General features: G+C 48.3%; 1 protein-coding gene across 1 annotated transcript in view; it reads right to left on the bottom strand.

The window, feature by feature from the left end:
• The window catches only part of NFIL3 (nuclear factor, interleukin 3 regulated), a 31,283-nt gene extending 14,388 nt beyond the window's left edge, over window positions 1-16,895 (bottom strand). Inside the window, exon 1 of the mRNA XM_085632722.1 lies at window positions 16,617-16,895. The gene's annotated coding sequence lies outside the window, so the exon portion shown is untranslated. The remainder of the gene's footprint in view (window positions 1-16,616) is intronic.
• Between the last annotated feature and the right edge of the window lie 5,807 nt (window positions 16,896-22,702).

The raw sequence follows: 22,702 nt of genomic DNA, 5'->3' as shown, positions 1-22,702 counted from the left end.
CCTCCATTCCCTCTGACTGAGAGTGTATTAGATAGCCTCCCTCCATTCCCTCTGACTGAGAGTGTATTAGATAGCCTCCCTCCATTCCCTCTGACTGAGAGTGTATTAGCTAGCCTCCCTCCATTCCCTCTGACTGAGAGTGTATTAGCTAGCCTCCCTCCATTCCCTCTGACTGAGAGTGTATTAGCTAGCCTCCCTTCATTCCCTCTGACTGAGAGTGTATTAGATAGCCTCCCTCCATTCCCTCTGACTGAGAGTGTATTAGATAGGGCACTCTTCCCTGGAAAAGTCTCAAAGAGATGCTTTATTCAGTTTCGAGGTAGCCACAAAGGTATTTTGAATCCCAAAAAACTGGATTGACATCCTCTGATTTAGGCACAGAATTCAGGACTTCCTATCACAGAAAGTTAACTAAAGCTTTACCTAGAGCTAGGCTACACTTTTCTATGGCATTTCTCTAAGCTGTATTGAAAACTCACATCTAATCATATTCGCTTGCATTAAGGAACATGGAAGAGGAAAGGCAATATTTCTTTCGGTCTGCATGGTTGGAATCTAAGGTCCAGATTAAGAGTCTGGCGGTCCGAAGACTGCAACACTCAGGGGACGCGGTGGTGGAGGTCCAGCCACTGCCGCACCGGCGGTCTGACAGCCCTATTAGGGCTTCATCAGTTGGACCGCCATTGCACAGCCACAGCTGCCAGGAAACTGCCGTTCCCTGGCTTTCCCGCAGCGGACTGAGGGCAGTAATATGCTAGGCACCACCAAGCATATTACGACTTTCCTCACCGCCAGCAGCCTCATGAAGGTTCTTCCTTCATGTAACTGCTGGTGGCGAGGAAAGAAAGTGGGCCCTACAGGGCCCTCTCTTGCCTTTGTGCATGGGGGTGCATGCAGGGAGGCACATTTTGTGTGCCCTGTATTTCTGCAGCCCCAGTTCCTGCACAGGCAGAAACGCATGACATGGTGCATTTCTTCCTGTGCAGGAACGTGCACTGGCGGTCTCGGGGTGGTGCTGTTTCAGGCTCACAATGAGGTCTTGGGTAACGCCAGACCTAAACAAGCATTTGCAATGCAATAGGTCTTGCATTTGCAAGAGTTTGAGCTATTGGCATTATAAATGATAATGCCTTTCATTTATGTGTTTGCAAAACCTGCAAGCGTTGCGTAAACAGGTTTTGTGAACACATTGCCGTTTACAGTGCCAATAGCTCAAACTCTTACAAATGAAACACGTTCGTGGCACCCCACTTTAGCTTTCAACACCGTAAACCTAAGCGTGGGTGCTGCAATAGCTTCAAACGTAAAGAAAACGTTTTTTTCTATTTCTTTACTATCAAAGCAATCTTAAAGCTTTAAAAGCTTCAGATGTTGAAAGCTACAGTGCCGGTGCTGCTACTGTAAGAAAAGTAAGCAAATAGTAAAAAAATGGCAACCGCATGCTTTTTTATTTTCTATTTATTTACTTTTGTTACAATAGCTGCACCCGCGCTTTAGCTTTGAACATCTTACGCTGAAGCACAGGTGCACAGATCGCTTCAAAAGTAAACAAACCGAAAAAAAAAGAAGAAAAAAAAATCTATTTGTTTATTTTTAAAGTAATCACAGCACCCGTGCTTTAGTTTAAGATGTTTAAGCTAAAGCACGCATGCCGTAATTGTAATAAAAACCCATAAATAGACAGAAAAAGAAATGCATGGCGTCGCATTTGGCCACCAAATAACAAAGGAAAAGTAGGGCCACCATTATTCTTGCCGAGGCGTGCTACGGCTGAATAAATGAATTTTAAAAAAGCATTGAGGGGTGGAGTATGTTCTCCTGCAACAGCAAGCAGGACAAAGCTATTTAAGAAAATAGTACTCGGCAGCTGTAATTAAAGCCTCCTCAGTAACAACACATGTAACAAGGGGTGTCCTCATGGGACGGTACAAGAAGAGAAAATTTGGTACTAAGGAGGGACTACTAAGCCTATTGGCCAATGAAAAGCACCCATTTACAAAGGACAGAAGCCAATTAAAAAGATGTGCCAAAAGTGGGCAGAGCTTCATGCCCTTATTCTGAATCCAGCATGTCTTGAAGAGACAGCGCAAGCGTTGTCTAGGCAAGACTTAGAAAGGAACATATACAAGATACTATGTGTAATGTGTGTGCTGAGTAATTTGATTTTGGATGTGAGAGGAAATCTGGGTTGTGTGAAATTGTTTTTTAGCAAAAATAGGCATTTTCAAAAGACCCGAATGGAGGTGGAGACTGAGATGAAGTTCTTGACTTGTTCCAGCTTGACGAGGCAAATGTTTAATTCTGTATTAAAAGGTGAGGCAAGTTGGATTTTGGGTATACTGAACTTGTGGAAAAGCAGGGGTGTAAGTCAGGGAGACACAGACAGTGATCTTTAGTTCCTTTTATGAATGAACGGCAGGTGTTTGGGCCAATGGAAAAAGAGAATGGGGCAGAAACTAAAGGAGATTAAATATTAGATGGATTTAGGTGCAATGAAATTGTAATTGATTTTTATATAGCGCTAATCACCGGCGGGTCTCTAAGCGCTTTCGGAGGAATGGCCAGAGGTCATGGACGGATGAGAAGCCCCTCAGTGTGGTGAGTTTTAGACAGTGTCCAGTACTTCACTAAACAGGAGCGTTTTGAGTTGTTTCCTGAATGGGAGAAGAGTCGGTTCTTTACGCAAGTGGTCGGGCAGCTGATTCCAGAGTTGTGGGAGCAATGTGGAAAAGGCTCTACCCCCTTTAGATGTAGTTAGTGTTGCATCTAGGGATGGCCAGGACGCAGGCCTCAGAGGACCGCAGTGACCATAGTTCCTCAAGCGTTCCTTGATATAGGCCGGGCTGTGCCATAGATTGCCTTATGGGCAATGCAGAGGCCCTTAAATTTCACTCTCTGCTTGATGGGAAGCCCGTGGAGTATGTACAGTAGGGGGGAGGCATGGGCCCGTCTGGGCAACCCAAAAATCAGCCTAGCTGCATCGTTAAGTACCACTTGAAGTTTGTTGATGATCTTTTGAGGAAGGCCTCTATACAGCATGTTTCCGTAGTCCAGCCTAGGAACACTTGTGGCTGACACAATCATTTGTAGGGAGGCTATTGAAAGGAGGGGGACGAGTTTCCGTAGCTGTCTTAAAAGACCTATGCAGGTGCCTACCACAGTAGTGATTTGGTTAGCCATGGAGAGCTCTTTGTCCAGTTTAATGCCTAGGCTTTTCACAGCGTAGGCTGGAGTGGGAGTGGCACCCAGCTCCTGGGGCCAGATACGATCGTTCCACGGGTTGCCTTTGGTAGGGATGACAAGAACTTCTGTTTTCTCAGGATTCATTTTTTAAAAGTTTGCGGTCATCCAATTTACGATAAATCTAAGAATATTTTGTGCTGCTTCCTGGGCATGGGTGGAGTTATCAATCCAGGAAAATTAGTTGGGTGTCATCTGCATAGTTGAAGACACAGCAGTTCATATGGCCAGGGCTGTCACCAGGGGCTGCAGATAGATGTTAAAGAGGAGCGGGTATAATGCAGAGCCCTGGAGGACGCCACAGGTGAGGGCGCCCCTGTTTGATATCCGTTCTCCCAACAAGATCCTCTGGGACCGCCCTGTTAGGAAATATTCTAGCCACCGGTGTGCCGACCCCTGAAGACCTAAGGCTGTTAAACGATCCAGTAACCGGGTGTGGTTGACCGTGTCAAACGCTGCTGATAGATCTAATAAAATCAGGGCGCTCTGTTGTTTTTTATCAGCCATAGTTCTGAGGTCATCCAGGACAGAGAGCATCACCAGTTCAGTACTGTGGTGTGCTCTAAAGCCCGCTTGTTGCATTTGGAGTAGTTGATGTTCCTCCAAGAAAAGTGAAAGAGATTTAAGGGCATGTTGTTCTAGCACTTTCGCTAAGAAGGGGATCTGGGATATGGGTATATAGTTCTTAAGGCTGGACGCATCGGCTCCTGGTTTCTTTAGGAAAGGAATTACTCTTGCTTCCTTCAGGTTGGAGGGCAGGTGGCCGGTCACCAGAGAGTTTTTCAATGGTGAGAGAACCTGGTTTTCCAGGCCAGGAGCGGCCATTCGGAAGATCTTTGGAGGGCAAGGGTCGGCAGGGGAACCTAATTTAGTACAATTCATTAGTTGTGTCAGTGATGTGTGATTCAATAGAGGGAAGGTAGTAAATTTGTTTCCAGAGGGTGGGGGTACCTGGTGTTGGACTGTGTCGTTCTGGTTAATTGGGGTGTTGTTGATCTCAAAGACAATATCCCTGACTTTTTGCAAGAAGTAGGACTGGAAGGCATTGCAGTCTAGGGAGGCATCTGTAGTTTTCACTTCGGCTTTTTGACTAAGTTCCTTCAGAATTTTAAAAGTCTCTTTCTGTTTATTAGGGGTGATGGTGATTCTTGCCTCATAATATTCGGCCTTCCTGCCAATGATAGATTTTTTATATAGGGTTAGTCGGGATTTATATATTGCTCGCTGCTCTGATTCATAGGATTTCCGCCATAGCCTCTCGGCATGGCGAAGGCTTTGCTTTAGTACCCTCAGGGTCTCATTAAAGAAGGGCGCTCCCTTCCCTTTGTTTCTCACTCTGATTCTTCTCTCAGGGGCTACTTTGTCTATGGCGCGGTGTAAGGTGTTAGTCAGGGCTTCGCTCTCCTGGTCTAGATTTCCTGATTTGAACATGGGTGTCGGGGGGGACCTGAGTAGGGTTTATACTAAATTGGTGTTATCAATTCTCTTCCAGTTGCGCACCTTACTCCACTCTGGGGGTGGTTGAAGTTGTTGGCTGTCCATTGCGACCCAGCAGCTTAACAGTGCATGGTCCGACCAAGCGCAGGGACTGATATCTATTAGGCTGGCCCATGGGTGCGAGGTCCAGATGAGGTCAAGGGTGTGCCCTTTCAGGTGGGTAGGGGCATCTACTAGTTGATGGAGCCCCATTGCGCACATTCCTGTCTCAAACTGGCTGGCGTGCAGCTCTTTCGAGACAGTGTCCCAGTGATAATTAAAATCACCTGTTACCAGAAGACGTTTGTACCGGGAGCAGAGATCAGTGATGATTTCCAAAAATAGTTTGTTAAAGCTAGGAGTTAGCTTTGGGGTGCGGTATACGAACAGCATTAAAAGGCAAGATGATTTAAATGGGATTTTAACCCCTAGAATGTCAGCCTGGTCAATACTTTCTGCTACTATTTTGGTAGCCTTAGTCCGTTTATTAAAGATAATGGCTACTCCCCCTCCCCGGGCAGTTCCTTGTCTGTTTTGCCAGAGAGCATCGAAGTTCCCTGGAAGGGCGGCGATAATATCTGGGACTGAGGTATCACCTAACCAGGTTTCAGTGAGAGCTAAAATGTCTAAATCTCCATCCTGGAGGAGTGAACTTCTAGGTGGGGCTTCTGTTAAGATCGAGTATTTAGGACTGCCACTTTTAGGCCTGATGGGTTACTAGGTGTAGTGCTGATATTGGGGGGTGAGTCCGAGATTTCTGTGTGAGTGCACCTCAGTAGGTTCTCAACTCTCAGTTTAGCTACCACTCTTTCACCAAGGGTGTGACTGCCTGAAGCAAGAGTGTACAAGTCTGCCTCGGAGTATGTCCGGATTTGACCAGGGGTTCTGGCCCCAGGCCCCGGTTGGCCACGGACGGGTGCAGACGGGCTTGCCTTAGGCGCGCCAGCAGCGCACCCGCTGCACGTGTCCACTGCGTGTTGAGGCAGGCATTGTCTTTTTATGGGGAAGGCGACCAACTAGACCGCTGACCTCCGCCTCGTTATAACCGGAAGTGTGCTAAAAAACTTCCTGTATGCGTTCATTCCCTCCACACAATCGGAACCTTCCACGGTGGACCGGGGAACACGCACGTCAAGCAATAACACAGGCACAACAGTGAGAGTGTGGCAGTGGTTTAGAAGAAAAGATTACAGTCCAGAGGGTGATAGATGTACTAAGAAAAAAGTGCGCAATTTAAAAACTCAAGAAAGAAAGTAATGGTTTCTTTCTTGGCACGGGGAGAAGGGACACATGAGATGAGTGCACTAAAAAAAAAAAAGCCATTGGGTGAACAATCTAAGAGGATAATGGCCTTAACAGGGCTGTGCAGAGGAAGAAGTGGCAGGCTCAGTGCCAAATTCTGTGCAACAGCGAATGTGTGGCCGCACCATCTGTTCATGTGGGCTTATCAAAGAATTTCACATTTGTTTTTCTTGTGTAGTTCAGTCGAAACATACATTAAAATACAACTGTTTGATATTACTTCACAAAATCATTCTCTGAAGTTGGCTAGACCCGTACATTTATCACTGTATACAGTAAAGTGTCTTTGCTGTGTTCGTTTGCATAAACTGAGCATATGTTACACCCCCAAAGGGGTTTTCTGCCAGGAAGCCAAGCATGCCAATAATAAAAAGGAAATCAGTGACACATATTCTTACATAAGGCAATTACGGTGATAGATAGGTATTTTTGTACTGTGTACATTAATGCTGACTTGTTGTTATGGTTTTCACTGAATTAATGGAGTCATAGTTACTGCCCATTAGTGGCTCCAGATAGCTAGTTCAGTAAACTGCAGTTTTCCAGAGGAGTCCTACACTAGTTATACCATCTGTCAGTGCACCTCAAATAGGCCAAGCCCAGTGAGAAAGTGGATCTGAGACTGTGCTCATTCAATCCCCTTACTCTCTGCATCAACTCTCAAAACGTGCTCCAACCTCAACCAACTATGTTAGCAATTTTGGATTGAGTTGGCCCAACCCAGCTGAGATGTGGAGAGACATAGCCAACTCTTTCCACTCCTGCCAACAAACACATCAATGGATGGACTACAGATTTGAATTAGACCATTGGCTGCCAATAGTGAATAGGACTTATGTCAAGATTTTTATATTGGTCCATAAAAACATCTAGATAAAAGAGCAAGCTTATGAGCAAAACATGTTACCAGATATGCTCCGAGGTAGGCCTTGTGAAAGCTTCCACGCAATGCCTTAAGCATTCATGACTTCACCAAGCAAAATATGGTGTGCGTTGGATGAAATTTCTCAGTTAAGGGCCCCCTACATTAACATTCTACATCACCCCTTAACATTCAGCAAGATGCATCCTGAATTCACAAAGACCCACAATACATAGTTGTTCCAGCAAGACTTGTCATGGTAGTCACTCTCTTATTCAGTGCTTAATATGTAATAAAAATGTTACTCCCCTCAGTTGCTCTTGGGAGGGTGAGGAGAATATGTGTGGGCCGAGGAGGAAGTCCTTGCTTTCCTTAAGTCCCAGCAGCAGTTGTATCTCCCTTCCAGCCAGAGCCACAAGTTGCCTCTAATTGCTATATGCTTTCTCTAAACTACAGTCAGCCTCGCTGGAGAGCATCATACACACTGTCCAGGAGAGAGAACTGCAGTCCTTCTTTTATTTCCATTGCGGTCATTAGAAAGAGCAGAAGTGCTTCTAATACAACAAATATCAAATGTATAACTGTATTGGTTTTCTTCCTTTTTTTACTATGAACAATTGTGGAAATTAACCAAAGAGTCAATGGTTTCTACTGCTGCTCTGTGATTAAAAGCATGTGTAGACCAGGACAGAGTGGAAGTTTGCAAAAAGTCACGGTTTAATGAAATAAGTGCCAGCGGTGTCCACCAGCAAACCACTGGAAAAACATAAGTATTGTGGGCAGTAGCTTAGAGTACAACTTAGCTCAGCTGATGCTTTGAAACAGCGAGAACAGTGAGTGGTACTATCAGCCGCGGCCCGTGGAGGGAGTTCCGTGGGGCGGTAAGGCGGGGCGGGGGAGGGGCAGGGTGGGGGGTTCTAAAAACCGGAATATGGATAATTGCAGGTAAGTAAACAATTAAATAAATAAAACGAATTTCGTAGCGCGCGCTACGAAATTCGTTTTATTTATTTAATTGTTTACTTACCTGCAATTATCCATATTCCGGTTTTTAGAACCCCCCACCCTGCCCCTCCCCCGCCCTGCCTTACCGCACCACGGAACTCCCTCCACGGGCCGCGGCTGGGTACTATAATGAAATACGAATACTAATACCATTACCAGGGCACAAGTCCTAAAAAAAGGAGTGGGGGGACACTCCAAGTTAGGTGGTGTCACAGGAAGTGACATCACAACAGGAAGTGACCTCATGAAAGGTAGTCCCCTCTTATTACAGGGAGATCCGCTTCACTTTGGGGGCCACGTTAACCCACTGTGGGATGTAGCGTCATTCTCTGTGGGCCCGATTCACAGAATGAACTTAAGACTAAATCCTAAACTTACTACTTTGTGGTATTCACAGAATGCACTTACTACTTTTGGTATTCACAGACTGCACTTACTACTTTTGGTATTCACAGAATGGATTTACGACTACTAACTTTACGTCCGCACTCGGGCCGGAAATTCCGGCCCGGAGGCGGAGCTTCCGGCCCGGAGGCGGGGCTTCCGGGCCAGAGGCGGAGCTTCCGGGCCGGAGGCGGAGCTTCCGGGCCAGAGGCTGGGCTTCCGGGCCGGAGGCGGAGCTTCCGGCCCGGAGGTGGGGATTCCGGCCGGTGGCGGAGATTTAGCCATGGCTGAAATCTCCACCTCCGGGCCGGAAGCTCCGCCTCCGGGCCGGAAGCTCCGCCTCCGGGCCAGAAGCTCCGCCTCTGGGCCGAAATTTCCGGCCCGAGTGCGGACGTAAAGTTAGTAGTCGTAAATCCATTCTGTGAATACCAAAAGTAGTAAGTGCAGTCTGTGAATACCACAAAGTAGTAAGTTTAGGATTTAGTCTTAAGTTCATTCTGTGAATTGGGCCCTGTGTGTTTTTGGGAGCGATTCTGTGAAAAGCTCTGTGAATCGACCCACTCTGGGTCATGTTTTTCATTTCTAGCGGCCACAGAGTGTCTGACCCCGCTGGAGTTAGCACGCCATGTAGACACCTCTCCGTGTCACGGCTGTGACGGCGCACACAATGACCGCACAGTGCAGGCGTCGGCACCGGTGTTTCCCTCTGGGCGAATGTCACAGGACAAACAGCCTCGGCAGACAAAATACAAGATCAGCAGCATCCTCATGCAGGCGAAGGATTCGCATCCAATTTCCAAAAATGTGCACACAGACTCATACTAACAGTAAGTGTCAGTCGTATAATTTGTGTATTGCAAATACAAACACTCACCTTTCCTTCCTCCATCTAGCGTGCACAAGATTGATAGCCAGCGCTGTACTTGGAAGATCAACGGGGGGCAGTGCGGGCAAGTAACCCGATAATTGAAAGTCCAGCTTTTGGGCAGGGGGGACGGTGTCCACCCAGTAAAAATAAGTGGGTGGAACACCGTCCACCCGCGTTGTACCCCGACTGGAGCCCTGACCATTACTAAAAATAATAACACTTTCATGGATCAGGTTCAAACTAGTTTCCTAGACTCCTTCTGATCCCCAGTTTCACTAGTACAGTCGCGATGGAGTGAAACCTATTTTTTAGCTCGAGCCTTAGCGCAGTGTGCATGCGCTGCTCTAAGGATACGGCCTCTTGCAGCTGAACTCCACTTTTCACAAGCTTGTGCGGATTTTTCAGCATTATTTTAATTGGCGTTTGCATGCGTCTTTAAAACATCTTTAAAAAAAGACAGCACATAAAAAAATGTTTTAAAAAAGACAGCACGCAATTGGGTAAAGGCGAGCGCATGTCCCGCCTTTCCCAGCCAACGTAACCACCCACAGCCTAAGGCTTGCGGTTACGCGCACGGGCACCATCTGTTTTAAATTATCATGCCCAGACGCAGGTGCGATAATTGAAAACAGAGTGCCTGGAGCTCGCTCTCGCGCGCACCACTTGCGGGCTTATTCTTGCCTGCCTGCCGTCAGGACATGGGTTAGTGAATTCCCCCATTTACAGCGGCTGCCTGCAGTGTCTTTTCTTCCCCCTTGAACCAACGCAGAGCTTTGCCACGCAGCTGCCTGCTCTGACATCATCAAAGCTCTCCCTTCCTCTCCGTGTGTGAAATCTGAGCGTTATAGATCGCCCAGGGTGGCGGCAGATCCCCATGCTGTGTGTGCGGCACACTCTCACCCCCTTACGCTTGGGAGTCTGCATCGGACTTGGCAAATGCACCCAGTTGTGTAAAACAAACACACACACTTATCTCTGCAACTCCGGGACTGGTGCCTTTGAAGCAGTGAGAGGATTTCACCCTAGCGCGCGTCACCTTAGTGCTTTAAGTGTAAGTGCTGAAAGCAGGGATTTAAGTGGGGCGGGTCTCTCCGGGTCTCAGACCCGGTAGTATTTAAAAACGGACATTGATACGGGTCCCTTTCGGACCCTGGATTCATGTCCTCAACTTTACAGGCAAAAGCACTGATAGATTTTATTCAAAGTGCGTGTAAAAAAGGTTAAGGTAATCTATGTCATTCCTATTTACATTTCACATACTTTCCTTAATATTGCATTTCCTAACAGTGTTAGCTATTTACAGGCTGTTGTGCCACGATACGTTTTTAAAACAACATATCATTCTGGGAAGTGCATGCTTTGAATTGTAACACATCCGGGTGATTCTAGGACAACAGCTGAGTTCAGGCTGAAGGCACTGTGAGTTTGACTCAATGCCTGCAGGTGGGTCAAAAAGGTGTTCAAGAACACGTGCACATCCAATCCTTGCCCTCTCTGCAGTGCGCACAGAACAATGATCCGGTACGCCAGTTGCATTTGTGATGCTCTGCAAATGTGTGGGTAAGGTGGCACTCTATGCGAATTTTGGATTAAATGTTTAAGCCGCGCCCTGAAATGGGCAGGCCACACCCCTTTTAGGAAACTCTCACTTTTTCCTCCCACTTAAAGCCCCATCTGAAAGTTACGTGTTGCTAACAGCGCCACAGAATTATAGATGAGAAGAGTGCTGGCTTTGGTCTCATCTTCCTTGCGCAATAAAGCATCCCACACGAGGGTGAAATATGACCTTTTATGACTTGTCATTCTATTTAAACAGAGATCTGTAAAGCGCTGCGCGGCTTTTTGGCGTTAACTATAGCATTGATGGGGTCTGTCTTTGTGAACGCCCTTCCCTGTCCAGCGCTGGAAATGTGTGCATGTCAATTGTGCAACATTCATCCGTGGAAATAAAAATATGGAGAAAAGTTGTTACTTTTGAGTTCAAAATGTTTTATAGAATTTTCATAATAATGAACATATACAGACAATACAGAAAAAAATGACCATAAGCGAAATTTATTGAGCTCTGTCTTTGAAGAGGTCACGTTCTCAGTCACTGAGATACAAATTCATGGCGGGGTGTTCACCACACTGAACATCTTTATAAAAGAGACCGCAACATTGTGCAGCTTACAAATAGCGCCATGACTGCTTCTAAAATGAAGATTTGGCGCTAGTGGTAACTGTTTACCTTTTAATTACAAGCATTGGCATAGCCAATAGGTCTCACCTTTGGGGGCCTTATAAGTATTTAATTATGCAGCACAATATCCTTCCTGCAACCACATCAACTGTTGCATGGCTAACCACTTATAAGGTCCCAAAGGCGAGACCTATTGGCTATGCCAATGCTTGTTCTTCATTTGCCAGTCAGCCAGAAATCGCCTCTTATCACGGTGTGCACGCGGCTCTAGAGTGACTGTGACAGCTAGTGTAAAGACGACAGTGAGCTATCATCATTTCCTCTATTAACAACGTCAGGGGCAGGCGTGTTTATTTCTGGCCCATTCCCAGGGGTGGTGCCTAAGTATAGCTCTCAGTGCTGAAATAATTCTGCAGCTGACGTTAAGTGGTCATTTAGATTTTGAAAAGCAATTGCTGCATTCTCAGTTTAAAGGTGGTAAGCTGGTTTAAAACCTAGTCTGAGGCTTCGCCCCGTCAGCTGTGAGCCTCGGCTTGCTCTGACTCGTGCCGGGCATGCACTAGGCCTTGCGGTGTGGCCCTGACAAAATGCAAGCCTACGGTTACTCAGAAAAGAGATTTAATTTTAAATGCTGAGCACAGCTGTACTGAGAGTGGTTTTATCCTCTTTCGAAGGAATGCTTGTCTTCAATCCATGGAGCTTGCTTCCTTAGTGGTGAATGCTTCTTAAAGAAGTTTGATAACTCATTCTCCTGAAGACATTAGGGCAGTAAGCAGTAGTGGCTCCTGGAGGGAGTGCTGGCGGGCAGGGCGGGGGTAGTAAACTTCGGCATACGGTGCGCGCAATTTAATTTGTTTTATTTATTTACCTAACTCCGATCGGCCATATGCCGGAGTTTACGACCCCCTCCCCCGCCCCGCCGCACCGCCCCACAGCACTCCCTCCAGGAGCCACTACTTGCAGTAAGTAACATTACAAGCCTAAATGTTATGTCATGTGTATTTGTATAGCGCACAACTCACCCTGGAGGGTATCCAGGCACTCAATAACAATTATGTAATGCAGCATTATAGTTGCAGCCCAGGACTATAGCTGTAATTATATGTTGACTCCTCTAATCGCAGGCCGAAGCTGCAGAAGAAGGTGCATAATGATGGGGGTGACATATACCAACAAACAATACTCTGCTAGAAGGGCTATAATGGATGAGAGGATGGAGAACATTCCACCCTTTGACGCATTAGGCTCACATTGAAACAGAGATGGACAGAGGACAAACATGGAAATGATGCACCTGGGGCCTGAATCAGTCAACACAGCCCATTGCTACTCACTGTTCTATTCGATAGAGCCCCCCGAATTCCCTTGTTTTAATAACACTGGTTTAGCATAATTTAACAAGCCACGCCTGTAATATACTGCACTGCTCCAATGCAGCAGATGACGCCCTGCTTTCAAAATGACAGACGGAGGTTGGCTAAGCACTTCCGCTCTGTATATTTTGATGAATGCGCACTGCCTCGACATTTTTCTTTCCCACTGAAGCGGCACTGTTTCACTAAGGCGAGTCGGCGAAGGCTCTGCTTGCGTGGATAAAAATACCCACTGCTTTCACAGCTGCATACTCGGGCTGCCGCCACTCCCATTGTATACTGGCGTATCAGCTTCCCATTGACATAAAGTTGCGTGTCCCTGTCTGAACTGGCCCTCCGGGTGCCACATTAGGCCAAATATATTGGCCATGAGCCTCTCCGCTTGAATATCCTATTTATAACCATAAGAGGTGAAGAAGCTTCACGCATGGCGAGTACACACTACCGGAAAGTGGAGCGTGTGCCTGTTTTATGCAAATGAGAAATGGGATTCGGATAGTAAGGGGGCATCCTTATTAAGAATATACCGCAATCTCATCCGACTGCACCGTTGGATACAACAGTCCAAGAAGGCACAAATCAATAATAATGTACAATGTATATTCTGCATAACTATGTTGTTGATGCGAATTAATGAGCTCGAACACAAAAACGCTTTCCAAGCATCAAGCACTTCACGCGTGGGCAGTATTTATAAGCAAAAACCTAATGCCTTTCGCCTGGCGAGCTGTCCATTAGACTGAGAATAATACGCTTTAAAAAAAAAAAAGAAAGAAACGGGTGCCATCCAAGCGAGCAGCACCAATGACGTGTCACGTGTAAGGGTTAGATTGTACCCAGGGGGAAATTCTAACTGGTAGTCAACTGCGTCTGTGGAATTATGAAATAAAACATGGAGAAATTCGAAATGGTTCCTGGTTATCTCCGGGAATGGTTACTGTATCTATCGGATTTAGTTGTATCGGAATGTTTCCAACCAGCATATCCCCCTTGTTTGTACTTCTTTGACCTCATAGGAATAATTTAAATGGTCAACTCGAATTTCCGTCGGTGTCTCCTAAAATATTTTCTGGGACTACATCGTGTTTGAAATAACTCCTAAAATCTAAGTTTAACGGAAATATCGTAGTAATGAACAGATGTAGCAGACTTTCGAGAAATAGAAAATATGGCAATTGTGTCTACATTGTGTGCGGTGGAGCTGTTTGTTCTCTGGCCTTGAAGGCTATAATTGTTAAAGCAGTTTAAAATAATGCGGTCCCCTTTGCTATGGTTGAAATAGATGACATTAATTCAAGTTCCGACCATTTTATAGCTCCCTGACACGAGCCCTGTCATGGTCCCCATGTCATTGTATCTATACAGCAGCAGCCATGCAATAATAACCAGACCATCGGTGCAGTGACATAACGCGCGGAGGCGACACGCTGTGGCCCAGATGCTATACACGAAGCTTGATGCTTTATGAGAGGCGAAAGGGTGAGCCCCGTGTGCTGCGTCTTGTCAGCTCGCCTCTCAAAGCACATCCTTTCATTTGAGGGTGTTGTTGCAGTCAGAGGAGCGGCGGGCTCGGCGTGCTGTGTGTAAAGCCTCCCGGTTGTAGAATGGCCCCGCCTCCTTCTCCCAGCTCTGTTAATGAACAGCGCGAGAGTACGTGACTGAGGGTGCATCCCCGGCGCGCCGCCCCTACCCGGGGCTAGATTAGTCAGAACGCGCGGCCAGCTCCCTCGGCGCCGCCGGCCTTGGGGCACCGACAGGCGGTGCTGCGGCACCTCGTTGGCAGTAGACGAAGGACTGGGGCGGGCGCTGCTTCATTATGTACATCTTATGTCATCCCTCACAGTGCCCAGACAACACATGGGCCGAAGGTGCCTTACGCACCCGTACCCTTCCAATGGCGTGACGGAAAATTATGCCCCCCCCCCCCTCTGAGTGTGCGGTAGCCCGTATCAAACATATTTTTATAGCCCTTGAAATGTATGGAAGGACAAGGATAGGTGGCCCTTTACCCCCATCCCATGCAGGAGCCTGCTTTACGACCATAATCCCATCTCCCAGTGCCGGGGTGCGAGCACGGACCATCACCAGTTTAGGGGAACAAACGCGGTTCTTCTCGCTCAAAACAAAGGGTTAGGTAGGGTCGGGTGCAGATGAGGAAAATTGTCAAGGCAATTCACCAAACAATTTCTCGGATAAAGCAAGACCGCTCTGGCTACATTCTGCAACCATTTCTGGTCACAGAAGCCCTTCCCGGGGTGCTGGGTGGGTGCAGAGGCCGATCCCAAAGCGTCCAACGACACGGGAAAAGCCCCGCTTTCCTAGAGCGGAACGACAGCGGTGGACGTGTTCGTAGTGATGACGGGGGTTCGGCGAATGCGATTTCACCGAAAACGCGGTATCAGTTTACAGCACCAGGAGAATCAATAAGGCGCTTAACTAAAGGCATCTAATTATAGATAGCAGTGGGAGGGGTTGGAGAGGGGACGCACTGCCGCCTGTTAAACAAACGGAGATCTTACGCGAGCCCCAGATCCTGTTACACATGCAGCGCCAGGGCTTTGTCCTGTAATGAATGCCAGGCGCTTCGCTTCTTTCTGCTCTCCATTGACGTGTGCCAGCGTCAGCCAGTACCACAAATAGCAAAGGCCGGCCAAGGGTGCTTTCAAAGACAGAAGAAGACTGCTGTTAATGATTAGACATCTTGAATTCTCAAGTAAAGGAGAAAAGGCCTCTCAAAATCACAACGTGTGACGAAAGGTGTTAACCTCAGCGCTAAATATAGCACAATGAATGAAAAGTGATATTCGGAGCGCACAGCGGGCGCTGCAGCGTAGCTCGCGGACAGTCTCTTTCAAAAGACTCCCCTGCAGGAACACAGGAGCAAGACGCGGGTCCACTGGCGCTTGGCCGCTATCGAGGCGGCCGTGGGTTCTTTGTGGCAGCCTCGTTACTTTGTAATGGGCTCGCCCTCCTCCCTGCTCAACCTCCGGCTCTCCCCCCTCCTTTCCATCCCTCCCTCCTCCCCTCCGGCCCGGCTGCCAGCACATTCTGTGGTTACATAATGCAACATTTCCAGGAACTCATCCGTGCGCCTGCAAAACCAATGGCTAAGCAGAACACACCGTAGAGATGCACGAGCTCCCATTAGCAGGTCGCATGACCTCGGGGATGTGAAATGTCCTCCCTAAGCCAACGACACGGATCCTATTTTGCCAAATCAACCCCAAAACACACAGGGCCATTCGGAAATGGAAACGATGCGTTTACATTTTAAGCTCCGAATTCACAGACTACGTCCCAGGAATATACTAGAGGTTGAATGGATGGATGGGGAACGCGGGTAGTGAAATACCGCATGGCCATGCAAATGCACACGCCGTGTCACAAGCCCGACCAACCCCCCCCCCCCCCCCCCCCTCAACCCGTGGACAGGTTACGCAATGGATGAGACAAGCCGGCATCTTCCCACCCGAGGCCAACGAAAGAACAACACAATGGATGCAACAACCACGCTGCGGCTTGTAAAAGAGCCCCTCTGAAGGCTGCCTTACGTTTCCTAAGATACACCCGGGCCGTTTCATTCATAACAACGTTTCCAGCCAAACGGTACTATTTCATTCATTATCACTCACATGCTTACCCTTAGCGGTTTGATTTTCCTAATTATAAAACACACTAAATTATATTCGATAACAAAGGGACTCGTTCCGGGGCGTCGCATTCAACATTCCTCAGTGCCCCCCAAATTATTTGTTTTTATGGATCGAAAGGGGTGTTATGCAACAAGCAACATTCCATGGGGTGGCACTGGCCACCACGACATCCATTTCCTGCCAGGCACACAGCAAGCACAATGACACAATGTTCGGAAAAACATGAATGCCGAGCTGATGCCTAGCACAACACGTAGTATTTTTGCATTACCTGTGTGATCTTCATCTGCAGCGCACACTCATCTGCCTCTTCTATGGACATCCTTTCGCCCCTGGTCCATTCCCGTTCTCTCCTCCGGAGTGTTGTCTACAGGCTGGGATTGGAGCAGTTTATTTTCTATTTTTGTGGATAGCAGGAGCCCCCAGCAGCGGATCTTTCCCTCCTCCCAGGCGCTGCTGTGCAGATCTGTGTTAGTAGGTCAATACTTCTCAGCGTAAAGCTGAGAACAACTGCCAGCCTGCGTCCTGACTCACCGGAGCCCCCAGCCAATCAGGCGCAGGGGCTGAGGGACGACCGCCAATCGCCACCTCGGGAGGGGGCCGAGGGGCGGGTCCAGGCTTGAATTGAGCTCTGCTGTCGGGGCAGTGTGTTACCGAGGTAGAGAGCGATGTGCTCGCTCTATTGCATAACTGGAGGGGGGAGATAGAGACGGAGCGAGTATTTACGTAATTAGCCCGGCAGGGAGCCGCATGCAGTGGGTAACAAGGGCTCGTCTCTTTTGTGTGCTGTTACAAAATGCTCCAGTGTAGACGGACCTGCGATGGCCATTGGTCAGGAACCGTGAGCACACATTGTGAAGTAGAGCAGGTTTTATTGATTGGGAACAACAAACACTTGCTCAGCGGCACCACGCGTTCAGGAACCTCCTGCTTTTCATACATTTGGCTGACTGCGCTATTCTTTTCTTACAACCTAACGCTGCCAGTCTGGATTACTGAAAATAACAAAACAAACATACCACGCTGCAACTGCCCTGGCACTTCGAATAGAGCAAATATCCCTTCGTCCTTTCCCAGTCGTTACTTTTTTATGCTCAAGTAGTTGCATTCAAGGCGTAATCATGCGAAGTACCCGTACATTGGTGTACATATCTCGGAGGTATTAATACATCGTGCACAACAGAAAAGGAACTTTACATTGTATTATAATATCTAAATTTGAGCCGATAGAAATTTCCAACTAAGGGGACATTAAGGGGGTGTATAGCCACCCTAGCGGTAACGGGACCGCATGCCTGCCATGCAGCGGTCCCGCCACCCCAATTATGATGTGACCGCCACCGCGGGTCGGTAAGAAAGTGGCTCTATATATACTGTTCCCAAATATGTACAGTGTGCACAGAGTCCACAGTCCCCAGAGGTTTGGCAAAGGCTAAAGTTAGATATAACCGCACTCTCTGAAAGTGGTAGCTTGGTCGAGCATTAAGGCAGTATCAGATGACAGTGTAAAGCATTTGTTGTACACACTCAGTCAGCAAATGGTCTCACACACTCAAGAACTGAACTCTAGGCCAATGGTTTCAATATAAAAATATATGGTTGTTTTATTTTAGAGCAGAAACCAAAGGAAATGATGGACGGAGTGTTGAACATTGCAAACACTCACACCCAGTCAACTGATCTGGGTTTAATCCATCACCGTTCTTTAGCCCACTCTGCCACCCCAGTTCAGACATGGCCATATGCAAATCAGTCTGACCCTGTGCCTCATGGGAACAGTCCAGCCCGAACTGCCAAGCCATGCCTTCCCTGGACCAGAAACAAGCTTCCGAGGACCGGTTTCTGGCATTTCAGCCGTCTTCAGCCAGGCTTGCTTGAATCCAGTGGCAAAGTGAGCAAGGGACTCACGTCTGAGCATACCCTGCCAACTTATGGCGAACAAAGCAAAAACCAAAGGAAATGATGGACGGAGTGTTGAACATTGCAAGCACTCACCCCCAGTCAACTGATCTGGGTTTAATCCATCACCGTTCTTTAGCCCACTCTGCCACCCCAGTTCCGACATGGCCATATGCAAATCAGTCTGACCCTGTGCCTCATGGGAACAGTCCAGCCCGAACTACCAACAATAGGTATCAAAATAATCTTTCTTAGAATGAGATGCTTTAGATAAATGCTTTCAATAGGCAATAGACCTTTGAATACAGTAGTAACAGTTGTTGCAATGGGCAGCACAATTTCAAACACAATTATACATTGAGCTCAATGGGAATTTCTAAGTAAATGCAATTAATTACTTTTTGGATTACTTTTCGTACCACAGGACTGTATCCTAGATTCAGTCCTAGGACAGTTCCTGGAAACAGGTGAGTAAAAACGTTTTGGTTACAGGTATGATATTTAAGGAATATTATTGTATTTTAAAAGTTGACAGAAACTTTTTCACATAGAATCACCAATGTTATCTATGGGAGGAAATTCACTTAGCAGGTAAGTGGGGTTATCTTTACTTTTTCTTACTCAGTGTTGGATCCTGGATCCAGTACTGGTGCATCTCCTGTAAACAGTTGAAAGAATACGTTTTTGTTATACAGGCGATTTTTAAAGAATATTTGCAAGTTTCAAAAATCGACACGTGGAAGAATTTCTGGTGAAAACCAGGCAATATCATCCTATGGAGGAAAATCGAGTTAGTGGTAAGTACAGTTGTAATTACTTTTCAGGGTCAGTGCTGGGCACCAAGATCCAGCACTGGGATCCTCTCCTGATAACAGGTGAGTAATTTCGTTTTCGTTATTAGGCTGATATTATATGAATATTTTAAAGTTTCAAAACTCGACACTTAGAAGAATTTCCAAGTGAAACCAGTCAAAGTTACCCTATGGAAGAAAAGTGAGTTATCTGCTTTTGGGTAAGTACTCGACTGGCAGAGTTAAGGTTCTGGGCATAGACTCAGGGGTCTCCCAGGGTCAGGTAGGTACAGTTGTTACACCCTCACTGGCACAGGGGCAGCCGGGGCACAGAGAGTTAGGCCCCATGTTATCCTATAGCAGGCAGAGGGTCTTTGGTTGGTGGCTGCTGGCAAGCAGGCCATGCGGCTGTGGGAGCTGGGCTCCTGTTCACTTTCTCAGGGCAAGTGGGGAAGTAGATTAGGATAGAGGTTGCACTCCCAGGGGCACTCGGGCGGCTAGGTGCAGGGTGCTTTTGAGCCGTCGGGCGCTCAATGGATTTCAATGGAGAAGCTCAGTGACGAACAAAGGCGAAGGGGACGAAGATTCTTCAGGTGCGACCACCACTTCGAGAGGTAAGTTGGGAAGTTGGAGGATAGGTAGGCACCCAGGAGTTAGGCACAGGAGGCCGCAGGGCGCCGGGTGCAGGGGTGCCGTTTGGCATTGGGAAATCTTACCCTCTGCTAGTCGCAGTTGGAGGGGTCCCTGGTTCTGAGGCTGCAGGCGTCATCAGGACCATCGAGGTGGGTCCTTGGGTGCTGGATTCTGGGTCACAGTCGCCGGGGGGATGTCCTTGTGGTCTTTGTCCACTCAGGCACAGGCCAGGCTTGGCGGGTGCAGAGTGTGGAGGGTTCGCTGTTCCTGGCTGGTGCCAGGGGTTGTTGCTTGTTGTTGAGCAGGACCACTGCTCGTGGGAGTCCCAGTCTTTGTAGAGTCACAAGGCAGTCAGGTCCTCTGGGGTTTTTGAGGTTGCTGACCACTGGAGACGCTGGGGTTTAGCAGGAGCAGGTTCGAGGGTCGACAGACCTTTAGGGCTGGGGACAAATCAGTTGGTGTCTTCCTCTTGTTAGCAGCTACACGGCAGGTCTTCGTGTTTCTTGATCTTCTTGCTTGTTTCGGAATCGGGATCTGAGGAAGGAAGTTTCAGGGTGCCCCTAAATACTAAATTTAGGGGTGTTACAGGTAGGTAAAGGGCAGGGACCAATGGGTCCCTTCCCTGGGGTCGGTACACCCCATATCCTGCCACTCTCCTGTGGGAGGGGGGCAGTATCCCAGTCCTGATTGGGCGGGGCTCCCCATCTTCAAGATGGTGAGAGCCCGGAGATGTGCTTCACCTCGCCTCCCCCACCTGAGGGTTGGGGTTGGCAGAGGCTGGCACACCCCCTTTCCTCCCTTGGGGTTTCCCGCTAGTCTTCCCGCCAGAGTGGGGGTCAGAACAGGTGGGGGCCAGTTGCTGAGTACAGCAAGTGGCCTGGAGAAGCTCACAAAGACGGCATGCCTTTGAAGCTTCCCCTGCCCATCCTGGGGGAGGAGACCTAGCACCTCACCCAGGATGTGCATTGTTGCAGGCCCAGGAGAGCGGATGTCTCTCTACCCAGGGGTCTAGCAACATGTCTGCTGTGTGGCAGCCTAGGTAGCCCCTCAGACAAGACGTGGATTGTAGGCAGGTGCGGCCCATGGAGGGAGTTCCGTGGGGCGGTAAGGCAGGGTGGGGGAGGGGCAGGGTGGGGGGTTCTAAAAACCGGAATATGGATAATTGCAGGTAAGTAAACAATTAAATAAATAAAACGAATTTCGTAGCGCGCGCTGCATCTCAAACGCGCGCTACGAAATTTGTTTTATTTATTTAATTGTTTACTTACCTGCAATTATCCATATTCCGGTTTTTAGAACCCCCCACCCTGCCCCTTCCCCGCCCCGCCTTACCGCCCCACGGAACTCCCTCCACGGGCAGCGGCTGATTGTAGGTAAGGTTCAGAGGGCAAATCTAAGTTGCCCTCTGTCGTGAATTTTACATTAAATCCCACACTGGCATCAGTGCGGGTTTAATGTGCTGAGAAGTTTGATACCAAACTTCTCAGTCTTCAGTGTTGCCATCATGGTGCCGCGGAGTTTGTTTTGATGACCTCCCAGCACCATATACTCTAAATGGCAGCACTCCACTTACAGTGCCCAGGAATGGACCTGGGTACTGTAGGGGCACAGGGCTCATGCACCTGTACCCACACCACTGGCATAGCCCACCCAGCTAGAGGGTGACTGAGGTATGCCAGGGCAGTGTGTGTTGGGGGCATGGCACACAGGGATGTGTGCCATGTCGACTCTCTGTTTTGTTCTGCACCCAGACACTCAGCCTGCAAAGGCAGCGTGTGTGTGTCAGGGTACAGGGCCTCTAAGGGTGGCACAATAAGTGCTGCAGCCCTTAGGGGCCTTCTCTGGTCACAAGGCCCTGGGTACCTAGGGTACCATTTACCAGGGGCTGACATGTGGCCATAGATGCCAATTGGGTTTAGGCTTTCATGCAGTTTTAGGGAAGGAACACAGGCCCTGGGTACCTGATTGGCAGGAGCCCAGGGCACACTCAGTCAAAGTACATCAGCAATTCAGCAAAAAGTGGGGGCATAGCATGCAAGAAAGATGGCACTTTCTCACAGGGTCACATCAGGCAATTTAACATTATGGCGGGTGCTGCTGGCTGCAGCACCCGCCGCAATGGTAAAATGCCATGTTGTGCATTGCCATGCACAACGTGGCAGGCAGGGCACAAGTCCTATAAAGAGAAGTGGGGGGACTGACAATATGCAAATGACCTCAAGACGTCATGAAAAGTAAAGCTCGCATTCTGGAACTTGTAGTCCTGCTTATCCCATTAGAAAATGCACAAATAAAGACATTGTATACAAAGTAAAAAAGTAAAAACCTGGACTGAGGGAACTACTCACACAAGACTCTGGAAAAGCTGGAGCTCTGCATTACTAGAGGAAGCTGCCCCGCGGCTAAATCAAATACCCACATTAGATAGCAAAGAATCGCCGTGAATGCTGCACAATTAACCCAGTCCTTCGCCGATTTGTGTTTTAAAGTCACAGGATGGCAAATGAATGTCGTTTCATATTACTGCAATTAGGACAATACCGCTTACAGGAACGGTTTCCTTTTTCATCCACGCCCCGTGGGGCCCAAGTTCTTGGCAGGGGGGATGGTGTCGACCCTGTGAAAAGAGTGGGGGGACGCCGTGTACCTGCGTGTATCCCCGACTCGAGCCCTGGTGGCAGGCATTGCGCGGTGCCTGCCACCTTGTGCATGGCAATGTAGGGGGGTACCATAGGTACCCCCAAGTGCAGCACCCCAACCCCCACACCCCCGGGGGGCCAAGCAAATCTCCCGCCAGCCTGTCCATGACAGCATCGCTGCCATGGAAACGTCTTAAATGCCACACATCATAATATGAATGGCGGTACCTCCTAGGCACCGCCAGCATATATGTGCCCCAGCTCCGCCGGCTGGCAATCGTAACATTTGCCGACCGGCAGAAAAGTGGAGGACGGACATTCTGTCCCCGCGTTAACAACCGCCATTGTAATCTGGCGGTCGGTAAATCAGGTTACAATGGCGGGCGGATCACCAC

This window comes from Triturus cristatus, chromosome 2_1 (genome assembly GCF_964204655.1).
Source record: "Triturus cristatus chromosome 2_1, aTriCri1.1, whole genome shotgun sequence".
In the NCBI taxonomy this organism is placed as follows: Eukaryota; Metazoa; Chordata; class Amphibia; order Caudata; family Salamandridae; genus Triturus; species Triturus cristatus.
This window is presented reverse-complemented; position numbering and strand designations above follow the sequence as displayed.